Raw genomic sequence first — 23,230 nt, forward strand, 5'->3', positions numbered from 1 at the left:
CATCTACCTCCAGCTCTGCTTTCCAAGCAGCTAGAAGGAAAAAAAAAAAATCTTACTGGCTTTTGGGTTTAAAATGAATCCCACCGCTCTGCCACCATGTCAAGGCTGCTTCCCCACTCTGAACTTTAGGGTACAAATGTGGGGGCCTGCATGAAAACTTCTAAACTTAACTACCAGCTTAGATCTGGTCTGCTGCCACCATTCCCAAGTGGATTCCCTTCCCTGGGAATCCTTGAGAAACTCTTCACCAATTCCCTGGTGAATACAGATCCAAACCCCTTGGATCTAAAAACAAGGAAATAATCAATCAGGTTCTTAAAAAGAAGACTTTTAATTAAAGAAAAACGGTAAAAATCATCTCTGTAAAATCAGTATGGAAAATCACTTTACAGGGTAATCAAACTTAAAAAGCTCAGAGGACCCCCCTCTAGCCTCAGGTTCAAAGTACAGCAAACAGAGAAACACTCTAGTAAAAGGTACATTTACAAGTTGAGAAAACAAAGTAAAACTAACACGCCTTGCCTGGCTGTTTACTTACAAGTTTGAAATATGAGAGACTTGTTTAGAAAGATGTGGAGAACCTGGATTGATGTCTGGTCCCTCTCAGTCCCGAGAGTGAACTACTTCTCAAACAAAGAGCACAAACACAAGCCTTCCCCCCCCAAAGATTTGAAAGTATCTTGTCCCCTTATTGGTCCTTTGGGTCAGATGCCAGCCAGGTTACCTGAGCTTCTTAACCCTTTACAGGGAAAAAGGATTTGGAGTCTCTGGCCAGGAGGGATTTTATAGTACTGTACACAGGACAGCTGTTACCCTTCCCTTTATAGTTCTGACAGAAGCTAAATTTGATTTCTCAGAGTGCCTTTTTAAACACTTAAATTACCCCCGACCAAAGTGGTGATAGGAAAATCTTGGGGTGTGCAGGTTGTTGTTTTTTAAGATGATAAGAAAGGGTTGATAGGTCCAACATTGCATTCATAAGCATGCATCATACTTAGAACCCATTTTTACTGTGTGCAGTGGATTATTTATAGGGCCTTTTAAACCTCTTAGAGTACTTTTTACCAAGAAAGCCCCCATTTCCGAATTTGGAAAAATGTAAATGACAGATTGTAAGGCAGCTCTATTGAGAAATCTAGCCAATGGCAGAGTGATGCTGCCTCTCTATAGACATTCACAAAGCCTGACAGCTCTGCGAAATGCTCGTATTCATTTTTCTGTTGTTTTTCATCCAACATGAAAAGTGCTGGCTGTAGCAGTGGAGTGTACTGATTTTTTCTAGTGCACTAGGATATACTGCAATATGCAAACATAAAAACAGAATGCATGCAGTTCGAGGCAAAAGGAAGCAAAGTGTAGATAAGTTGCACAAGCTTTGTCCTGCCTGTAGCTAAAAGTGGTTCATTATACTGCACATGGTGTGTGGGACTCCCTGACCAGTCTCACTCACATGCCCTAGACGGGAGTGTGAGTGGTATCACAGCTACTTATATAAATTAGGGATGACCTCATAAATAAAGACTGTTCGACTGGAGCCATGAGTGGGTTACAAAATGCAATTGTTTTTGCATTATATATTGGCTTAAATTTTACCTCTGAATTTGCTGTGCTATCTGTACAGAGTTTAGCTTTGCCCAACTTGGATTTGTTTTGAATTGCCTATGAATAGAGTTTTACTGACTACCCAACAGTTAATCTACTAAAGGGGAAAAGTTCCCTAGTCTAATTAAAGGGTCTGGTTGTCACCCTGCATCTCTAGTGACACCCCCTTTATTTCCTTCTCATGTCAGTTTTTCCTGCCTTCCCTACTCTCCTATTTCTGAGAGTTGCTGCTGGTCTGTCATAATGAACAGCTCCTCTTACTGGTCTAATAGGGAGCTATACTCCCCACTGTAACTTTCCTTTCATATGGCACACTCAATTTAACAATTTTTAAACAGACTTCTCATATGATTACCACTGTACTCTCCATGAACAAACCCCAATACCAAAAATATGGCTTCATTTGTCGGTGGCCTTAAGCACGCTTTTAAGTTGAATAACACTCATGGATTCTTGGGTTTCCCCACCACTTAAAAATTGTGACAAAGTTCCTCCTCTATCTTGGTGGGTCCTGCGCTTATTGGCGGATTTTCTTGCCTCAGAGATTCACCATGTGGGTTGGGGAACAGCCCAGAGACCTTCCCCTCTGGAAGAACCCACAGTCCAGGTCAATTGGGAGGTTTGGGGGGAACCCAGGCCCGCCCCTACTCTGGGTTCCAGCCCAGGGCCCTGTGGACTGCACCTGTCTATAGTGCCTCCTGTAACAGCTGCATGACAGCTACATCTCCCTGGGCTACTTCCCCATGGCCTCCTCCAAACACCTTCCTTATTCTCACCACAGGACCTTCCTCCTGGAGTCTGATAATGCTTGTGCTCCTCAGTCCTCCAGCAGCACACCCTCTCAGCTCCTTGCGCCTCTTGCTCCCAGCTCCTCACACTCGCACCACAAACTGGAGTGAGCTCCTTTTAAAACCCAGGTGCCTTGATTAGCCTGCCTTAATTGATTCGAGCAGCTTCTTCTTAATTGGCTCCAGGTGTCCTAATTAGCCTGCCTGCCTTAACTGATTCTAGCAGGTTCCTGATTACTCTAGTACAGCCCCTTCTCTGGTCACTCAGAGAACAGAAAACTACTCATCCAGTGACCAGTATTTTTGCCCTCTACCAGACTCCTGTACCCCACTGGTCTGGGTCTGTCACAAAATGTTACAGGGAAATGTTGTATGCAGTGTTGTTGTAGCCATTGGTCCCAGGATATTAGAGAGAGAAGATGGGTCAGGAAATATTTTTATTGGACTAAGCTCGGTTGGTGAGAGAGACGACATTACACAGAGCTCTTCTTCAGATCTGGGAAACCCAGAGTCTCACTGCTAAATACATTGTAGAACAGATGGTTTAGCAGAAGTAATTAACACGAAGGGACTGTTCAAGGTGAAATGTTGTCAGACGTGCATGTATCCTAATGCATGTATTAGATCTAGTGAATAGAGGGCAAAAAATGATGAAGGGGGGTGCAGATAATAACTTTAATTTTAGTGTCTTCCTCACTGTATCCCCAAATGCTTTGAGATAAATAATCCAACACAAGCCAGTGGTATAAATTACAAAATGCACTGGTGTAAAAGATCTTTGCAAACATATCATGAAAATGTGCTATCTGGGGCACAAAATCCTCTTTCCCATTTCTATGATGATAGTCATGGAAAAAAATATCTTATTGTTCTATCCAAAAGGATTATTTGCTGCAAGTAGAATATCTTAAGTCTGTAGTAATGACATTGTACAAATATTTGAATAAATAAAAGCATTTAGCCACAGGGGTAATAGAAGAAAAGAGTAAGAAGAAAAGGATGTATTTTAAAGTAAAGTTTGAGAAGAGATATTAACTCTGAGACTGCGACACGCTTGGCAATGGTGTTCCAAGTGGCAAGAGTTGAAGAGAAGACTAATATACAACAGTAGGTGACCTTCTGAAAAGCAGGGGGGGAGGGAAGATGAATATTAGATAAGCAAAGAGGAGAGGATCAGAGAGCAACATGCAAGATCATGAAGAGTTTTAACCATAAGGAAGGCATTTTAGAACTGTCATTCAATATTTGGGAGGCCAGTAGACTCATTTGAAGATGGGAGTGAAAGTGTTACTGAGGACTTTCAGAACCCAAAGCAGTGGTAACTTAACTGTTTCTCTCCAGGCAGTGTCAGGAATAAATCAATGGGGGTAGAACTCATCCGTCTGATAAATGATTGATACAAGCAAGAATGCTTTTACCTAAAACTACTTTCTTCTTAAATCTCAAGCACACACACACACATCCTGTCGCACTAAGGTTAGAGCATTTCAAAACATGGATATTTACCTAAAAAATCTGAAATGACTTCAAGGAATCAACAGCCAGGCTTCCAGGGGGCTGCTGGGGAATTTAGCTATGAAATCCTTGCCCAAAGGAAAGCTTCCTCAGACCTCAGACTGTTCCAAAGCACACTTTATAACTAAACTTTTGGATAAATTTTCTCTGGAAAAAGTATATAACTCATAAATAGCCTCTATTAGGCTGACAATTTCCCTAGCAACAGCCAATAACAATTCATTATTCTCCTTACCAGCAAAGCATTTCTGGTCATAACAATGACAACATGTAAGTTAGAGCCACCTAAAACCAAGTCTGTGCAAATATTCCTTCTATTTTCATGGAACCTTAACTCCCTGTCCCAACCTCCCATTCTGATAGCAACCCTGCAAGCATTCAGTTATATGGCCTTGTCTCTCAAGTTCCTAAAACTGTCTCTAGTTCTGTGATGTTTGGGTTTCAGTGGTTGAATATACAAAATTGCTGGCTGCGGTACTGTCAAGTTCTGGTTTAACAAAAGGGCCACACACATTCATATGTGAAAGTTGGCGTGGAATTGGGGGAAAAAAACATGGTGGTACTCTCTCAAGTTCTGCCCTCAGACAAAGTGCTATCTGCTTGAAAGCAGAAGCAGCAATGTGAGCGGGCCATGTTGCAGAGATAGTGGCGGGCAGGTTAACAATCATAAGAGAATTGTAGGAGGGAGAAAGACAGATTATAAAGAAGAGGAAAATGGGAGATGTAAGATGAAGAGGGAGAAAATGGCATTGAAGTAACCTTTCAAAATGTTCCTTTTCTGTTTTGAAAACAAATTAGTTAAAATACGCTTATTTGGTAAACACAGTGTGTGAATATGGAGAAGTCTTTGGTTTTGAATGAAAATAAACCCTGAATTCAAATTTCACCCATTTGTAGATTTTTCTTTCTTTCTTTAACCGGGGTGGAAGGGAGCATCAAAATGTACCAAGAGGACAGGAAAACAGCATTATGAAGAGCTAAACATACTAAAACTAGCAAGGAGCTTGGTTGGCAATGTAGAAAGCATCATGATCAATAGTCCATGTCACAGAGAATGGTTGATCCTCCAAAGAGTTTTGGTTGTTTACATAGTATTGACTCTCCTCTTTATTTCCAGTTGCTGAAGTGCATTAGAAGATGCTAAAAGTACATTATTTACATTACATTTGATGGGAAGGGAGGAGTATCCTGTCAATTTCTCCATTTAATTGTGGTTCATTCTTTGAAAACTTTGAGAACTTTGTTTTAGACTGAAATTCCAATCAGTTGTGTCTATGGTCTTGGTCCTTTTGTGTCATGAACTTACTGACATGAATGAAATATTTGTCAGGTTGCTCAAAGGAAGTTTATTAACACTGATAATATATACATATTATATGTTATGAACTAAAGTGTGTGTGAATATAATATATGTATATATATTCACAAACAATGGTCACCATTAAAAACCTAATTGTCTTGGACATTTATTATTTTTAGTATTTGCTGTTCTTTATATAATAAATATAAGAAATAATGGTCACTTCATGTCTAGTTAGCTTAGGCAAAAAATGGTAAGGGTGACACATGCACATGGGCGCACACACACACTTCTTTAAAACAATACTGTTATAATGCATAACTAGGGATGGCATTTATGTTTTACACTACTACCTGCAATGCAATGCACTCCATCCCACATCAATCAGAATTCCATTCAGTGATGTCCCGCAGCACTTTTATTGCTATCATTTATGTAAGGTCTTGAATATTCTTGTACTGTACAAAAGCTCTGGTGATTTATTTTCATAGTTCATCTGAAAATGAAAGTTGTGTCATCCACAAGATAGCTGATTTTTTTTAAAATATTTTTTTAATTAATTAATCACAATGAAAAACTAATATTTTCAGCACAGGTTAGTTTCTATGACAAGTTGTTATGCAAGATATTTGGTTTTATGGGCAAGGGGAATGCTTGGGTAAAAGTAAAATTGCTAATGAACAAAACTAGTTGTTGACAATATTAATAAAGTATCAGAGCATAATATTTATGGGTTTCTTTAATTTAATACCACCAACCTGGTTTTAACAGCCAAGGGAAAATTGTATTTTGTTGCCTTAAAGCTTATATTAGAATTTATGTTCCAATTAGAAGTGTTCTGGTGTGTTTTTATTTATTTGATTCATTAAAAAAAACAACCAAGAGCATAAACCTCCATACTTTTATATTCAATTGGTTTAATTTCCCAAATCTGTTTTGCATTGGGTAACTGAAAGATGAGCAGCCCAGGTATAAAATGTTAAAACAATGCTAGTTCTTAAAAATCCTAAAAAAAAATTTCCCCAAAATCCCGGTGTGCAGGTTAGACCTGCTGAGGAAATGGAAAGGGAACAATGAGCAACCACTTGACAAATAGGCTATTTCTCATATGCAAAGTAAACAAGACATTTTAAATGATTTGGGCCTGGTTTTCCACTGCTTTATAATTTGTGCAGTCATTTACGTGTACTTTGTAAGTTTATAACAGACTACAAAATGTTCTAGGTGGGGAGAATAGGATCAGAGAATCACAGGCCATGTCTTCACTACGGAGACTATCGCAGCATAGCTACGGTGCTATAGCTCTGCCAGCATAACCCTGTTGTGAAGACACAGCCTATAGTGTGATGGGGAAGGGGTTTTTCCATTCCTGTAGGAACTCCACCTTCCTGAGTGGCGGTAGCGACCTAGCTGTGTTTGCACTGGGAATTAGCTTAGCATAGCTATGTTTCTCAGAGGTATAGATTTTTCACACCCCTGAAAGCCATACCTATGTCAGCCTACGCTTTATGTATAGACCAGGCCATAGAGTTCAAATCTAGTTTGGCCTCTTGTATATCAAAGTCCACCAAAAGAAACCTGCACTTGCACACTAAACCCAACAACTGAAATAAGATCAAAGTATTACAGCCCACAGGAGATTAGATTATTATGGTGCACAGGCTCTTGATCTTCAGATTATTTTTCTGCAACAAATTATATTTTATAATTTTGGTAAGACATTTTGTTCTGTGAATCACATTTCCTTTCTAACATTTCAAACATAGCCATTGACCATGTGCATTGTATTAGAGGTGGGCAAAATATTTGTAATGAATCATGTACTTTTCAAAATGGGTCTGAGTTCAAGAAACATTCTCAAAACTAGAGCAGTTTCATAAATTGTTGCAGTAGTAATGTTTCACACATGCGTTTGCTATTAGGCTGACAGAAGATTTTTATAGCCAACTCTTCTATTACTCTTAGAACTTTGAGGTAAGTTGGTTGGCTGCGATAGGTCACATAGGATACAAAGTATTCATACACATTTCATAAATGGCAGGTATACTTGATATGGTCAACAGGCTTGTAGAAACTATTCTGACTCCATTTTCTCAGAATGGCTGCAGTTTATGTGCTCTCTGATCCAGTTCAGAAGATAGAAAAAACTGTCAGCAGTAATCTTTAGTTCGATTGTAACTCTGCAACAGGGACTGTCTTTTTGTTCTGTTTGTACAGTGCCTAGCACAGCAGGTACCTGGTCTGGGAGCAGGGTTCCTAGCCACTAGTACAATACAAATAATTATAATTTTTGTGCTGCTCAGTGCTGTAGTGTGCTCCCACTTCCAAGACATCTCAGGATTTGGTAGTAGGGTTGCCAACTTTCTAATCTCACAAAACTGAACACCCTTGCCCTGCCCTTTTCTCTCTTCCCCCTCTCCCCCCGTCCATCATTCATTCTCCCTCACCCTCATTCACTTTCAATGGGGGGTTGGGATGCAGGAGAGGGTAAGGGCTCCAGCTAGGGGTGCGGGCTCTGGGGTGGGGCTGGGGATGAGGTGTTTGGGGTGCAGGTGGGGGCTCTGGGGTGCAGGAAGGTGTGAGTGGGTGCAGGCTCCAGGTGGTGCTTACCTCAGGTGGCCGGCACATACCTCTGGCTCCTGGGGGTGGGGGATGGGGGCTCTGCGTGCTGCCCGTGCCCACAGGTACCGCCCCTGCAGTTCCCATTGGCTGGGGTTCCTGGCTACTCCTGAGCCTAGGAGCCAGACATGCCAGCTGCTTCTGGGAGCTGCGTGGAGCCAGGCAGGCAGGGAGCCTGCCTTAGCCCCACTGCACTGCTGACTGGACCAGGTGCTCTAGTCCAAAAATGGATGTCCGGCAAGTGTAGACACCAGGGTGACAAAGGTTCCATCTGCCACTGAGAACGGAAAAGAGAATCAGGCCATTGGTTTTCTTCTCAAGAAGATGACGTAGGAGTGCAGTTCTGCAGGGCTTGCTGAATGGTGGACAACTTTGTGGAATTAGATTGTGGAGTTCTCAGCAGAACTGAATAAGCATCTAAGCTGATTTTTTTGGGAGTTTTCCTTCCATGCTAGATTTAATTAGTTAATTAGTTTTTGTTATAGTGAAGCTGGTTTAATGCATGATTTTTACAAGTCATTAGGGTTTGCATGAGCATTTTATTCCCCTTCATCGGCACACAGCAGCAAAATGAGGACAAAGCATGTGGATGGATTTTAAGCGGCAGGCTGCAACTTTCATTAAACTTAACCATAGAGGAGGGGTGTTACCTACCTATCACCCATACTCCAATACCAGGCATTTAAATGGTTTCAGTGCTGGGGTTACACGCCTCCTACTTATAACCCGTAACTCAGGGTAGGCTCTTCTCAGCCTGACCCTCAGGACTCAGTTTGCTTTGAGTCCCACCAACCCTGTGAAGGGGACAGAGGGTGCAGAAGGTTGGGAACTTCAGCCCCTAAGGGCCCCCCGTGTCTCACCCTATCCTATGATCTCAAGGCTTATCACCAAAATCCCAGCTCTTTTACTTCTGGTGTCTGTTCATTTCCTGCTCTAAATCTTACTGGGAACTGGCAGCAAGCTGTAACAATTCACCCAAGTACCTCAGTTAGGTGCTAAGCACATTCCTGCTTAGCTCACTGTGGCTTGAAGGTGCTGCAAGGAAAGTGAAAAATCTCTCCTGTCCTCTGCCAATTGGTTCATGGGAGAAAATGTATCTCCTGACCTCCAAATGGGTGATCGGTTAGACAGGCAGCATCTGTCGGGCTGGATTCCCATTACTAGCACAGTGGGGCTGTTGGAATGGAGCTGAAAGAGCCTCCACGTGGCCTCCACTCCAGCTTAAATCCTGGGAGCTGGGAAATGCTGGCTAATCGCACCCCTCTCCCCCTCCCAACTGGCCAATGGGTGCCAGAAAGTGGAGGAGGAGCTACTTGGTGTTCTTCACTGAGTGTCCCCCTCCCTCACTGCTGGGGCTGTCCCCTTTCACTCCCAGCCCCTTCAAGTTCCCCCACCCATTGAGGTGGGAGAATGGCATTTGTAGTCATAGGATATAAGTTATTAGAAACTGTAATTTTTAGGTATGCGGTATGAGTATAGAGAGAAATAAGATGGCTTACGGACTGCCACATTATACTGATATCATTTTATATTGTACCTCTCACTCATATACCTCTCAGCTGCTCAGAAGGCCACTTTAAAGGTACACATGTCCTCTTGGCAGCCTCCCAAATCCATACAGATAGTATGGAGTAGAGAGGAACAGGAGGTGGGGGACAGAGGAGAAGCCTGTTACTGGGGGTGCAGCAGAAGAGGTGCTTGTGTTTCCTCTTTCTGCTCACATGGGCTTGAAATGGAAACTGTCAGAGAGATGGACTTTAATTGACTTTATCCACAATAGTACAAGAAATCAGCCTTGGTTCAAGTCCTTGCCATGATTAATCAGTGTGGTTTTTTGTGTTCATGAACTAGCTAGCAATTGAACCTGATTTGAACTTTCTTGGCACTACCCAGAAATCTAAAAATACTGGGGAGCTGAAATTCAAGTTACATTTCAAGCTGAGTCCACATTTGCTATCTATCCTTACTTCCAATTAAACACCATGCATGCATGACTCATCCAGCTCAAACTTGTTCAGTTTGCAGTGAGATTTAGCCATTGAATAAAACAGGTTGTCCATAGTTTGTACAATTTCAAGGTTTGCAAAGAGGTCCTAAGTAAAATGTTTCCCAGCCTTTTTACAGCTAAAACTTGGAAGGCTTGGCTCAGGTCTAACTACAGGTGTTTTCAAAAAAACAGATTGGGAAGTTGCTGAGTTTATTCATTATAGCTGCTGTAAATAGCTGCTTCTCTACTAAGATGCTGTTTTGTAATAGTTTGAAGACTTCCAGCTCCCACATCTCGCATACATTGCAGCTTTATTACAAAAGCTGAGGAAGAACGTGAAGAACGTAGCTGAAGTCAATGTACTTAGATCAACTTACCGTGGTGTCTTCACCGCAGTGAGTTGACTGCTGCTGCTCCCCCGTCGACTCTGCCTGCGCCTCTCGCAGAGGTGGAGCACAGGAGTCGATGGGAGAGCGCTTGGAAGTTGATTAGACTAGTCGCGATAAATCGACCCCCGCTGGATTGATTGCTGCCCACCAATCTGGCGGGTAGTGCAGACATACCCATGCTTGCCATCAATTGGTTGTAACTTAGAACTGGTTGAAAAACCGAATAGATTTTTTGTCAATCTGTGTGATTGTGATGAATATTTTTGACCAGCTCAAGTGTCGAATAGAAAATATATCCTCTCTGTGGTAACTATCTTCTTCCACTATTGCACCTTGAATCACATGAGTAATTGCTATAGGTGCTACAACAAGGGTGGACTAAGCGATTATGGGTGGATCCTTTAGCAACACTCCACATGACAATGCCATTTATTGCTGGGACCTATTTTTATCCTTCTCCAGTATTGTCGCAGCTCAATAAGTGAGAGCACTAACCCATTCTACACTGACACCATAAGTCATGCTTAAAGCATGTGCCCCAGGCTGCCTTGGGGAAATATTAGTTTGGGAAGTAAGGGTTATATTTTGAGGAAAGGAGTATTTGACAAAGTGGCCAGGGAGAGTGGAAAAATTGTTCTCTCAAACACAAAGTTAAACTTCAGTTGTAGTAGGAGAAGTGAAACGAAAGGGATGTATTGCTTAAAAGGGTACTGTCAACTTGAAAGCTAAAAAGTTTTTTAGAAGTGTTGAGTAGTTTCATTTACCACACCTTCCCCTAAGCCCTCCTGTCTATCTCTGACTTTTTTAAGGTGGTCTTACTACATTTTCTATTCTTTTAAAAATATTCTCTTCTCTTCTGTGTTAAAGATGCACAGGAATAGAGTAAAGTGAGTATACAGAGGAAATAGTGAATCTGACTCCATAAAGTGCACAAAGAGAACACAATGGGGAAAGAGTATACTTTTTCTAAATTTAGCAGTACTGCAGTCTGAGGTTTCACTTGTAACAGTAGGGGGATTTTTAAAGTGACATTATCCCTTCATTTACAAAAATATAAAAAGACCTGAGAAAAGATATTTAGGTCAATTACATGTAACAATTTCCCTTCTGTATTAAAATATGGAAGTAACTTTGGTTTATTCAGACAAGCTTGTGTGTCAATACTTGGCTGAACTATAATCTATTTTATTACTTTCTACAGTATATAAAATTATATATCACTTTATTAATCCTAAAGTGTGGGTTAAAATGGAAAAAGAAAGTTGCTGTAAGTTGTAAATATTTCCTTTTTTATTGCTTTTAAAAGAAATGTTAAAGAGGTTAAGATATATTCATTTGATAGAAAATTGTGGAAATATGGTTTGGTGATAAAGATGTAGGTGAAGGAATTTTACTTAACTGAAGACAGCAGCTGTGGACAGAATTTAGAAGGCCAACCCTTCACATACAATAATGTCAAGCTAATGTTCAGTAGTTTTTCATTCTATTGATCTGATTTTCCTCCAAAAGCTTTTGATTGCCCTCGAGAGAGATGACAGAAACAAACAAAAAAACAATTGAATTTCTAACTGCTTGAACTTTCTAAAGGGTCAAAGGTCATCTTCATATAATGGCTTATGGCATATTGCAGAACTTTGCAGATTTAATCTATAAAATTTTTCTTAAACAACAGGTACAGATGATCATTAAAAACACAAATCTCCAGAAATAAGGAATTGGAGCTGTTCTATTAAATTCAGTCACTTTCCACTGCTCACATGCAAAATTGTAACCCTGGCCTTCATCCTTGGATGTGGGTTTATGTAGTTCTAATGTCACTATTATGTGACAAAAAACACAGCAAAACAAAAACAATTTTCTTGATTAAATGCCATTATTTCTCTATTATTGCAAATGCTCTTTCAATGCCAAAGAATATATATTCCACAATGGCTTTTCCTTGTCATTTTCCTGAAAAAAGTCTCATAGGTAACAGTGTGTCTGGCAGTGTTGGTGGTGGTTGTGTTGGAAGATTTGATTGTAGTTCTCAAGCACCTTCCACGTGAATTTACACTTGAACACCTGCTTTATGAAAATGGTGAGATGCTTTAATTCAGGCCTTACCGGACGCCTTAGAACTGGAGAACTAAACTGCTTAGCTCAGAAGCAGTCAAAGGTGGGTAGGACCTTGCTGAAAAGCCCAGACCCACCCTGTCTCCAGCAGTTGAGAAGTGGGAGTGTGCTGGGATTTCCATAACATGGTGCTGCTCCGGACCATGCTTGAGGGCTCCATGTATCATATAACTGGTTACTTTTCTCCCTCCGTCCACTCCAACTCTTCTCCAGTTGTTGGAAGGGAAGAAAGAGGTGGTGTCTGATACTTGACCCTTCTCCTAAGCCCTTCTAGTTGACAAAAGGAGGGGATGGTCTACAGAGCCATACCCTTACCACTACTCCCCCTCTCCCCCCACCTTTTTTTTTTTTTTTTTTTTTTTGCATTTGCATTTTCCTCCTTCACGATTAAGTCCAGTGCCTGCTTTTCAGATCCTTCCCTGGTAGGAACATCAGGAAACTAATATGCTGCTTGACAGTATGCCAGAAAGCACTAACGGCCAGGAAACAAAACAGAAGTTTAATGTCTCTCTGCTGCAGAGGCAGTCAGCTTTCAGACTCAGGAAGACAGCTCTCCATCAATTTATATGTGGCCGTTTCTTTGTAACCATCTTTGTAAGTGAAAGCTTAAATTCTGAAAAAGAAAAGCCTACTGCCCTCTTCCCCCCCATACACCCTTACTGTAAGCCTCAGGTCTTACCGGGAAAAGCTTCCAGTGTGTTATGGATGAATAGATTTTATATATCCTGATTTAGTTTATTAATAAAATATGCTTTAACTTTCATGTTACATAAGGCAATTAGCCTATAAACTGGGACCTAATAGAAAACACTCATGCTGGCAGGATGCCCTCAGATATATTGAGATTAATGAGTATACTGTTATGCACAACCACAGTGAGTCTTCCAGTCTGTTATGTTCCAAGAAATGCAATCCTGGAAGCATGGTGCTGCTAGGTATGATATCACACATGCACTACCAGTCAAGTTTGAGTGTAATGTCTTTTGGGAAGTAACAATATTCATGGTGGCAGTACCCATCATTTTGGAAGAGGGACAAAGAAGCTAAACATTCAGCCAGATCAGTCTCTTTTCTGGTTTGCACCTCCATGCAAATATGCTTTAAACTGTTAAATAGACTTGTTGAAATATCCATTTTAAAATGCGTAAAGACAGTTTCATTATCCCTGTTGAATTTTGCATGAAGCCCCATTTAACAGGGTTCTAGCTGCCAGATTTTTGCTTTCTTTTTTTTTTTTTTTAAAGTAGATGAGTTGCATGTCAAAAAATGCTTTCATTGCAGTGACCTTGGTAAGCGAGGTTTAAAACACACACACACACACACACACACAGTTGCTCTGCATAACCCAAGGAGGCCTTCTAGGCAGCCTATGGACTTTATGCTGGTTCTTCCCAAATGACATTCATAACCTGGGAATCTGGTTGAATATCAGACTGGGACTTTCCTTGTGTTACAATGCAGGAGAAGTAAATAGGCATTGATTGGGATGTAGAATGTTTGGCTTGATTTTGTTCTTGCGCCATTTTTACATCAGTGTACATTCATTGACTTTTTAGAGATCCCTCTCATCACTGTTATTCAAGGTGGGTATGTACAACACTTAGGAAGATACTTTGGTCCATGGTGTCACCAATAGTAGATAACATTCAGCTCTGTAACCCCTTTTCATCAAACCCGGATATTGCTATTTCTATGTCTTCCTAAAGGGAAGTGTTGCATTAATGTAGATGAAAGAAATGCCCCCAGAGGGTCAAAGGTGTTGACATGATCCTGTCACTGTCTAACATTAAAGAGTATTCAACAAGTTTGAGGTTTGGTATACGGAGACCTTGGTTTTCTTAGTTCCATGGCAAACATACTATTAAACATCCCTTTAACCATTTATTTAATGTACAAAAACAGAAGGCAAAATAGTTAAAGAATTTGAAATGGAAAGTAAGGTTTTCATTTTAACAATTTCTCTTATTCCCCTTTCCTTTAGCGTATTTTTAAAAGGAAACCCTCCTCCCATTAGACATTCTCTTAGGTGGCATCGAAGATGGTAATAACTGTCCTTTTGGGGCAAAGAGGAGTGAGTGAGTGAGTTAGAGCTGTTGTGATTGTTGTTAAACTCCAGTTCCATTTCCTAGATGACAAAACAAGACAAACACAAATGAGGAAAGAAGAGACAAGCAAAGACTGTCTTTGGCGTTGACTTTTATTTGCTACCTCACGGCTGGAAATCACAAGCACTGCACGTGGGTTTGTCAGCCACTTTGAGACCTGGCTAATGTGTAGTACATTGGGCTGTGGGGGACATTGCTTTTTATCTACCTCTTTGGTCACAGGCTGACACAGTGATGCAAAACATACAGTCTTCGTTGGCTGAGCCAGACTTTTTCACTGGTCTCTCTCAGGCTGGGCAGAGCAGGATGGGCCCTCTGTCCCATTGTGCTGGCACAATTGACCACAGGATCAAACGGAATGCTGAGAGCGAGAGAGAGAGACAGGATGGGAACAATAGTGGGGGCAGAAAGGAACACACAAGGAAAGAGGAGCTAGAGTCAGATGTCTCTGGCTGAAGTTTCTGCTGGTGCAGCGTCGATGGCTGGGTCTGGGCTTCATGATGATACAATGACTTTCAAAATCCACGAGTGAAGGATGAATTCCCCAGGCTGAAGCAGAAACCTTCCCCCTCCTCCAGGAATTCCTCAGTTGGAGGGCCCCACTCAAAGTCTCTTCTTTATTTTAAGACCTCTAAATAACCCATCCTCTCATTATTTTATCCACAAATCAGGCTAATTTCTGATGCATAAATTTTGGTTCATTTATTTCCAGTACCACATTTTTCTTGTTTTACCAGACAAAATCTTCACGCCATCTTTGAGTTCTATCAGTAGGCCTTTTTATCTGGACTAATTCAATCTGTTTCCCTTGTACAACTTTTCCCATCAGCATTTATTTTTATATGTTGTTGTGACACTTTATAAATTTGTATCCACTTTTCCACAGTTAAGATCACATGTGGGGTAGGCCTACGAGGCTTCAATTATCAGTACAGGAGGTACTTGGAAAAGACAAAATTGGCTAAGTTTTGGTCTGGAAAAGAGTATGCTGATGAATAGCAACTAGAGGAATAAGTGTGGTCTGTAAGTCCATCTTAATGCGTTGCTGTTCTTGAGTCACAGGTGGGAGCTGTGGCATATGATGGTTCTTTCATCTATTGGTGTTGTAAGTCTCCAATTATTTCTCCATTATATGAGCCTGGCTACAATAATTTGTAGCATCAAACACTGCAGTGTTCTTTATTTCAGCTTCTTTCCTATCATATACAGCACTCATCCCGTCATGTTATCTGATCACCTGCTTACAAAGAACCCAAATCCGTCTCCTTGCAGCAGTTCACCTCTTGAATGGGGTGAGCTGTTCTATATTACATAGCCAGTGCAGAACATGGCTGTATTAACTTCTGGCTGCAATCCAAGGTATTGGGTTTTATGTAAAGCTCTGAGAGAAATCTCCCAGAGACACCTCTTTTCACTGACAAACATCCTGTCTTTGTAGATGACATTTGTTGGGATGCCCTTGCTGTTAGGTCTTGGGGTTGAACGTCTTAGTGAAAGATCAACTTCTGGCAACTGCTCTAGTGGTTAATCAGCAGCTGAGTTTGTCAAGCTGTAAAAACAAAATATTATCTTTCCATACAGGCCTCTGCCTTTACGTTTAATAATTCTAGCAGAAGACCTACAATCTTTGGAATGTAGTTGATTTTAAAAGGATGACATTTTTGATATATTGGCTATCTTGATTGGTGTAAAGCACCCTGAGGTCTTTATTTGCTATTTGCCAGTCTTCAGAATAACTATATATTACAAATATACAAATATACACAGACATCTACAGACACGACCAATAAATAATTAACAGTCCAAACCAACAGATACATGTACCTATGCCTGCAAAATGTCTCACCACAATAAAGGATTAGTGATTAGCTAAGTGATTAGCAACGTCACTATCCATAACTTCTCATATACGGTAAATCTTGTAGAACAAGTCTTATGTAATTTTAGCTAATTAATTACTAACTGGATCATTCCTCCCTGAAGTTTTGGTGCAATGTTTTGGATCAGTGCTGCAAACACAATATCTTAGTCTCCAAGAAATGAAGTGATCTATAAATAGAAGAACAGGAGTACTTGTGGCACCTTAGAGACTAACAAATTTGTTAGTCTCTAAGGTGCCACAAGTACTCCTGTTCTTCTTTTTGCGGATACAGACTAACACGGCTGCTACTCTGAGATCTATAAATAGTTTCTTTAGACCCATATAGTGTTCACAGTCCTTTGGAGGCTAAAGTATGCTGGTCATATTTCCATATAGGATTCTCATTTACAAAGAAAGCAGCATCCTAAGGACAATTGTTAGACTTATTATGCATCTGACACTTGTCTTTTTAGTGAGCCATAATCTGCTGATTCACTATAACCTCTTTTGTGCTACCACAATATCTGCTGTGAAGTAGTTAGCTTCTAGCTTCCCTAAGCACAGTTCTCTCTGTGCCTCAAGGTGAAAAATGAAAGCTAACTATTTGCAAGCTCAACACTTTCTTTTTATCGCTTCCTTTTTTTTTTAACTAGCAAAGTCAAGTGGATCAAGCACCTTCTTGCATGAACCATAGGTGAACAAAAATACAAATGAGGAAAAGAGAGAAACATATGTGCTTGTAATCCTTTATATTCTTATCAGAGAGGATGCCTTCCCTGAAGGGAAACAAATATGTGACACTGATATATTTCAGGATAAAATTAAATAAAAATAATAGAATAGTATAAAAAAGTATTTCCCTTATGCTTTTTGTATATAATCTATATTTACAAAAAGCTCAAGCAGTGAGATATTGAATTACCAGGACTGAGTCAAACTGATTTAAAAAAAAAATCACAGATATATGTGCATTTTCAATGCCAGTGAAATTTCAAGTGACATTAAAATGACTTCTAGGAAAGCCACTGACTGGCTTTTTGCTTATATCTATAAAGTTTTTACAAACGTTAAATCAATACCTCCACTTCACATTGGGAACACTGAGACTCAGAGATGCTGAATGACCCAGCGCAGTCATGTAGCAGTTTAGCATCAGAATCCAGATCTCTTGGCCCACGGGCTGATGCCTACTCCCCTGGAATATAGTGACCCCATTAATGTTGGAGCAAGGGCAAGCTGCAGCAGGTGCTGAAACCCAGGGCCGGCTCCAGCAGTTCTGCCGCCCCAATCAATCAATCAATAAATAAATAAATAAATAAAAGCCGTGCTCGGCGGCAGCAGTTCGGCTGCAGGTCCTTCGCTCCTAGAGGGAGTGAGGGACCTGCCGCCCCTGAATTGCCGCAGGTGCCGCCCCTCTCCCTTGGCCTCCCCAAGCACCTGCTTGTTAAGCTGATGCCTGGAGCCGGCCCTGCTGAAACCAGTGGCACAGAGCTCTGTGTGAATGGCTGTGGGTGGATCCTCAGGGTATAGGGGCATAGCATGCTGCTTTTCCTCAAAGGGCTAGCCCTGCTCCTTCCCATGCAAACATTCAGAGGAAACACCACAAGAGGAGACCCATAGAGTGTCTTACTCCTCCTCCCCTGGCTCCCTTTCTCTGGGTATTTCTATCAGAAGGAGCAGTCCAAGCCTTTGTCAGGGTTGAAAAGTATGGGCCAGGTCTCTGGCTGGCATATATTAGCCTAACTCCATTGAATTAAATGAATCTACATGCATTTATACTATCTCAGGTTCTGGCCCTATGTCCTTTATTTTCTAATTTTATCTGGCAACAGCAAAAGGCACTGTGTGATTTCTAGGAAGGGATTCACTCAAGATGTCCCTAAAACATAAACTGTTAGTAGGAGCATACAAAAGACAGGAGCACAGTGGGGTGGGAAGGGACACAGTATACAGGTGAATAATTGAAAATGCCTATCAAACCACATTAGTTGCTCCCTGGCTTATTATGATAGCTTCCTTAGGCATTTATATTTTCAAGTTATCAAGCTTCTTAATGCACAGATTTTCAAAAGAGTTCAGCACCAGTGTGAGGAGCAGTTTTGCCACCTTATTTTGGTGTCTATAAGGGAGATAAGCTGTACTGAAAATATCACTTTGGGTAAATATTAAAGGAGAATCCACAAACTGAGGTGGTGATGGTAAAGCAAATAAATTGTTAATAGAAGCCTCCACCTTTTGGTTTTTGTAGTTTTGCATCAAAGCAGTCGCTCATCTTGGGTTTCTTTAGGCACACTTTGTTGTACTGCTGTCAGATTACCTCTGGTTCATTGTAGAGTATAGATTAGTTTGGTTGAATTTGCAAATAAGTGCTCTACTAATAATCTAGAATGAATTGTACATAACAAGCAATTTATAGCAGAAACAAATCACAGAAGTAGGGTAGATGATATTCTGACGCTATTCATTTTTGACTAAGCTATTCAGACAGAATTTCTTAGGCCAGGTAGAGCCAATGTGAATTTAGGAAACTGACAGTTTGCAGTATTAGAAAACTACTACACTTCTGTCTATTCAAATACTAAATTGAGACAAAGGGATAAATACTATTAAGTGATAACATTTTCATTGCCTCAAAAGTTGTGTCTTTAGCAGGTAGCAGGGGAGTGGATTAGCCCACCAGGAAAACAGTCCATTCAAATGCAGTAATTTTATTCCCATGACAAGTGTTGCCAAAGTTGATAAATCAGTCATCTGTGTCTATATGGTAGGTTTCACATTCATAGCTATGTGCCCATCTTGTACTGCTGTCTATTTCTGATTCGGTGGCAGGCTGTTGTCAGCTGGTTACTGCCGTCATCTCCCAAAGTTTCTCACAGGTTTTTTTTTCTTCATCTCACTTTTCTCTGAGTTTCTCAGGTTCTTTCCTACTGCTTTGTATTTTGTCCACTGAAGCAGTAAATGTCTGTTTTAATCTCCCCTCTGTCACACTGACTGCTTATTCATTCTGTATCCAGTGCACCTTCTAAGTTCCTGTTTCAATTTGCTTGCTGTTTGTGATTGCTGTTTCAATCACCGACCATGATAAGCAGCTGGGATTGGGGCTGGGTCAAGGGTTTTTTTTAAGCTCCTGGAAAAGCCACACGTGCTTTACCCTGGCTTTGTAAAAGGACACACAAGAAGGCAGTGGAGGTATGAAACAGGCAAGTGAGAGTATAAATTAATCTTGTAAGATATTTTTCTCTTTCACTGAGCGTGGGTGAAGAATATAAACCACTTATGCACATGTGATGTGTGACAGGAAGAGGAGTTGCTAGCCTCAATGCAACAATTTCTAACTGGCTTCAAGACTGAGGTTGATAAGTTTATTGAGAGGATGGTATGATGAGACTGGCTACATGCCATTGTAGACAATCTGTGACTGCTAGCAGCAAATATCCGCAATGACTGGTGATGAGATAGGCAGGGCTCAGAGAATTCTTTCCCCGGTGTTTGGCTAGTGGGTCTTGCCCACATGCTCAGGGTCCACCTGATCAGGGTCCACCTGATCATCAAATTTGGCATCGGGAAGGAATTTTCCCCCCAGGTCAGACTGGCGAAGACCCTGGGGATTTTCATCTTCCTCTGCTGCATGGAGCATGAGTCACTTGTAGGTTTAAACTAATGTAAATGGTGGATTCTCTATAACCTGAAGTCTTTAAATCATGATTTAAGGACTTCAGTAAATCAGCCAGAGGTTAGGGGTCTATTACAGGAGTGGGTGGGTGAGGTTCTGTGGCGTGCAATGTGCAGGAGGTCAGACTAGATCAGGATGGTCCCTTTTGATCTAAAAGTCTGAATCTGAGACTACTTTTTTGAACCCTGCTTGTTTCTGATCTATGTGCATAGTCATATTGGTAAGGTCTCATCAGCCAAAGCTCAAAAGAAATCCTCAAAATAGCAACCTCATTGAACCAAGTGAGCATGAGCATGACAACTCTCTCCAAACCCACGTTGGCTGCTAGAGCTGGGATTAGTTTGATGAAAGTGCTGATTGGACAGCTTTCTGCATTTGCAGTCAGCCAAATTAAAGCTACCAAGACTCCTTTAAAATCTTTTTTTTTTTAAGCTTGATGTATACTCAGTCTTAATATAACAAAACTTATCTTGATTTCCTAGGCCACACGAGTCATCGGGAGAAAAACATTATGGTGTGTACCATGCACAAAGCCAAGTGCTCTTTATGATTTTGGTTTAAGCAGACTTGTCTGGACCTAATATGGGTCTCTTCCAGAGGAATGTGATTAAGATCTTCAGGAATGAGCCCTGTGTTTTCAAAGTATTTTTTTTTTTAAGTCTTCAGTGGGTTTTCACACTCAGTGATAACAAAAGTCTTCCAGCTTCTTTATATGATCTTTTAGTGAACAGTACAAAAAGAACATTGTTTCCCCTCGCTCAGATTATCCAGTACGTATTGCACCTGATTGCCAATACATCTACAAAGATCTTTGTATCATTATAGATTACACAGTTTGGTAAGATACAGCAAAGTTTGATACTAATAAATACTGAACTGAATGAATTCAGCCTGTGTCTGGGCATCGAGGTTGCTTATTGCAGAATGCAAACAATGGCCTGAAGAAGAGCTCTGTGTAAGCTCGAAAGCTTGTCTCTCTCACCAACAGAAGTTGGTCCAATAAAAGATATGACCTCACCCACCATGTCTCTCTAATATCCCGGGACTAACACAGCTACAACAACACTGCATACAACAATGAACTCTCCAGTTCTAATATAGGTCTGCTAACTTAAAAACACTTGAAATATTAACTCTAGCATGGAAGCGGACCCCACTAGGAATGGAGTATGTTTACAAAGGCTTGATGAGTGGCAGGCAGAAATCCCTTTCCAGTCTTTAGTAAAAGTATAAAATCATGTCTCAAGTTTGGGGATGTTCTTAAAGGAAATATTTAGATGTGGGCCAAGATCTTAAAAGTGCCCTAACTTTCAGCTTTTAAATCCATATACAAGCATCTAAATAAGTGGCTTGATTTTAAGTAGTGTTAACCACGGGAGCTGGTGGGTGCTCAGCACTTTGAAAAACCAGTCCCCTTATCTAGTTGCCTATGTATAGACTTCAAGCTGAACTTCAGGACCTCTTTTTTTAAAATTCTGGCCATGGCCTTGTATCCCAGAAGCAAGTTCCAGAAGTGGAAGTTAAGAGGCTGACTCTGCCAAGCTGCCTAAAGGTGAATGATAACCATTAGAATAATTGGATTCTCATATGCATGATTTACTCTTCTAAAGATGGGGTTATGTTCAGATTTTCAGATTAAATGGAGATTCTTCAGCTTCTAGTAATAGCTTTAGAGTACTTTGCATTTTGTATTTAGTTGATAAACAAAGTGGTGCCTATAAGTAGGGAAATATTCCTTTGTTCCTCTCAGCCCCTGTGTTCCAGTTTCTGTCAAAGACACACTCTGAAATCAATCTTTAAGAGAATTATAGAGTTTCAGGCTAGTCCCTGGTGTTGCATGCAGTTATTTGCAGATCCAGTTTAGGCCATTTAGGATAGACATCTCAGTATCTGATGTGCAGACTCAATTGTGCTTAAATATCTATACATTATTCTTTATAATAAATAAACCACTTATTAACTTCACAAGTCAAATGTTGGAAGGAAGGAGCAAAAGGTGCATTGTTACAGAGGTCTCAACATATGACTATCATTTGATTATGTGTTTAGAATATTTATGTCTTGCTTAGAGAGGGCTATTAACATTTAGGGCCTAAATCTTGCAGTTAGAGAGGTCCCCAGACAGAGCACACAGCAGTGGGGAAGAAAAGGGCCATTGTGTGGTAGATGTGAATCCCCTGCCTGTTCTACAACACTTTGCCACTCAGAGTTCAGGAGGAACATAGATGAGACCAATAGATCCAATGGTGTGTGTATCTACCAGACATAGCCATTGCAAATTGGGGATGCAAGAGCAGCTGGAGCTACTGAAGCTTCAAGGTGGCAGAAGTAGCTGAAGAATAACTTCATTGTTACTTTACAAACTGAAGGTCATGTATGACACTCTGTGCCTTGGGGGAACACCCAGCACCCCCGTGTTCATCCTTGTAAAATGATTGTGTGGTATCCAATGCAAAGTTTGTCATGCTGGGTGTCTTTAGAAGGCTGATGGTGCACTGAGAATTGTTGTTACAGTAATGTTATAGGTTACAATTTCATGTATATAGTTATGAGGCTGAAAATGTGTCTTCATGGCTTGAAACAAGCCCAGGCAAAAACTCTCCAAGAGCAGAGAGGCAGTTCACATCTCATCAGGGCATGTATGGGACAAACCCAGCCCACCCTCACAGGAACATAAGTCACTGGCCTAGGCAGCAACAAAAGGATCTGTTGAACTCTCGAGTGAGTCACTCCCCTTCCTTTGATCAGTTTTGGACTGACTCTGAAGGAGGGGGGGAAAGCCAAGAGGGAAGAAAATACATGATAAAAGGGAGAGATTTTGCCGTGCTCTTCCTCTCTGCCACCTCCATCTACAGACATCACCACCAAGTGACTGAAGCGCTGATCAAACGGGAGAGCATGGCTGAAGGGCAACCAGCCAGCCTGTGGTGAGAAGCATCTAAGTTTGTAAGGTCACTGAAAGTGTTAAGATCAGCTTAGAATGCGTTTTGCTTTTATTTCATTTGACCAGATCCAACTTATTATGCTTTGATTTATAATCACTTAAAATTTATCTTCGTAGTTAATACATCTGTTTGTTTATTCTATCGGAAGCAGTGCATTTGGTTTGAAGCATGCTAGAGACTCCCCTTGGGATAACAAGCCTGGTACATATCTATTTCTTTTGTTAAATTGACACACTCATATAAGCTTGCAGCATCCAGAAGGCATAACTGGGCACTGCAAGGCAGAGGTTCCTAGGGTTGTGTCTGGGGCTGAAGATATTGGCTAGTGTCATTC

At 40.9% G+C, this 23,230-nt stretch overlaps 1 protein-coding gene across 2 annotated transcripts in view; it reads left to right on the forward strand.

The window, feature by feature from the left end:
* Positions 1-23,230, forward strand: part of DOCK2 (dedicator of cytokinesis 2) — a 494,284-nt gene that overhangs the window by 365,692 nt on the left and 105,362 nt on the right. The window lies entirely within an intron of this gene.

The sequence above is a fragment of the Trachemys scripta genome, chromosome 8 (genome assembly GCF_013100865.1).
Source record: "Trachemys scripta elegans isolate TJP31775 chromosome 8, CAS_Tse_1.0, whole genome shotgun sequence".
NCBI lineage: Eukaryota > Metazoa > Chordata > Testudines > Emydidae > Trachemys > Trachemys scripta.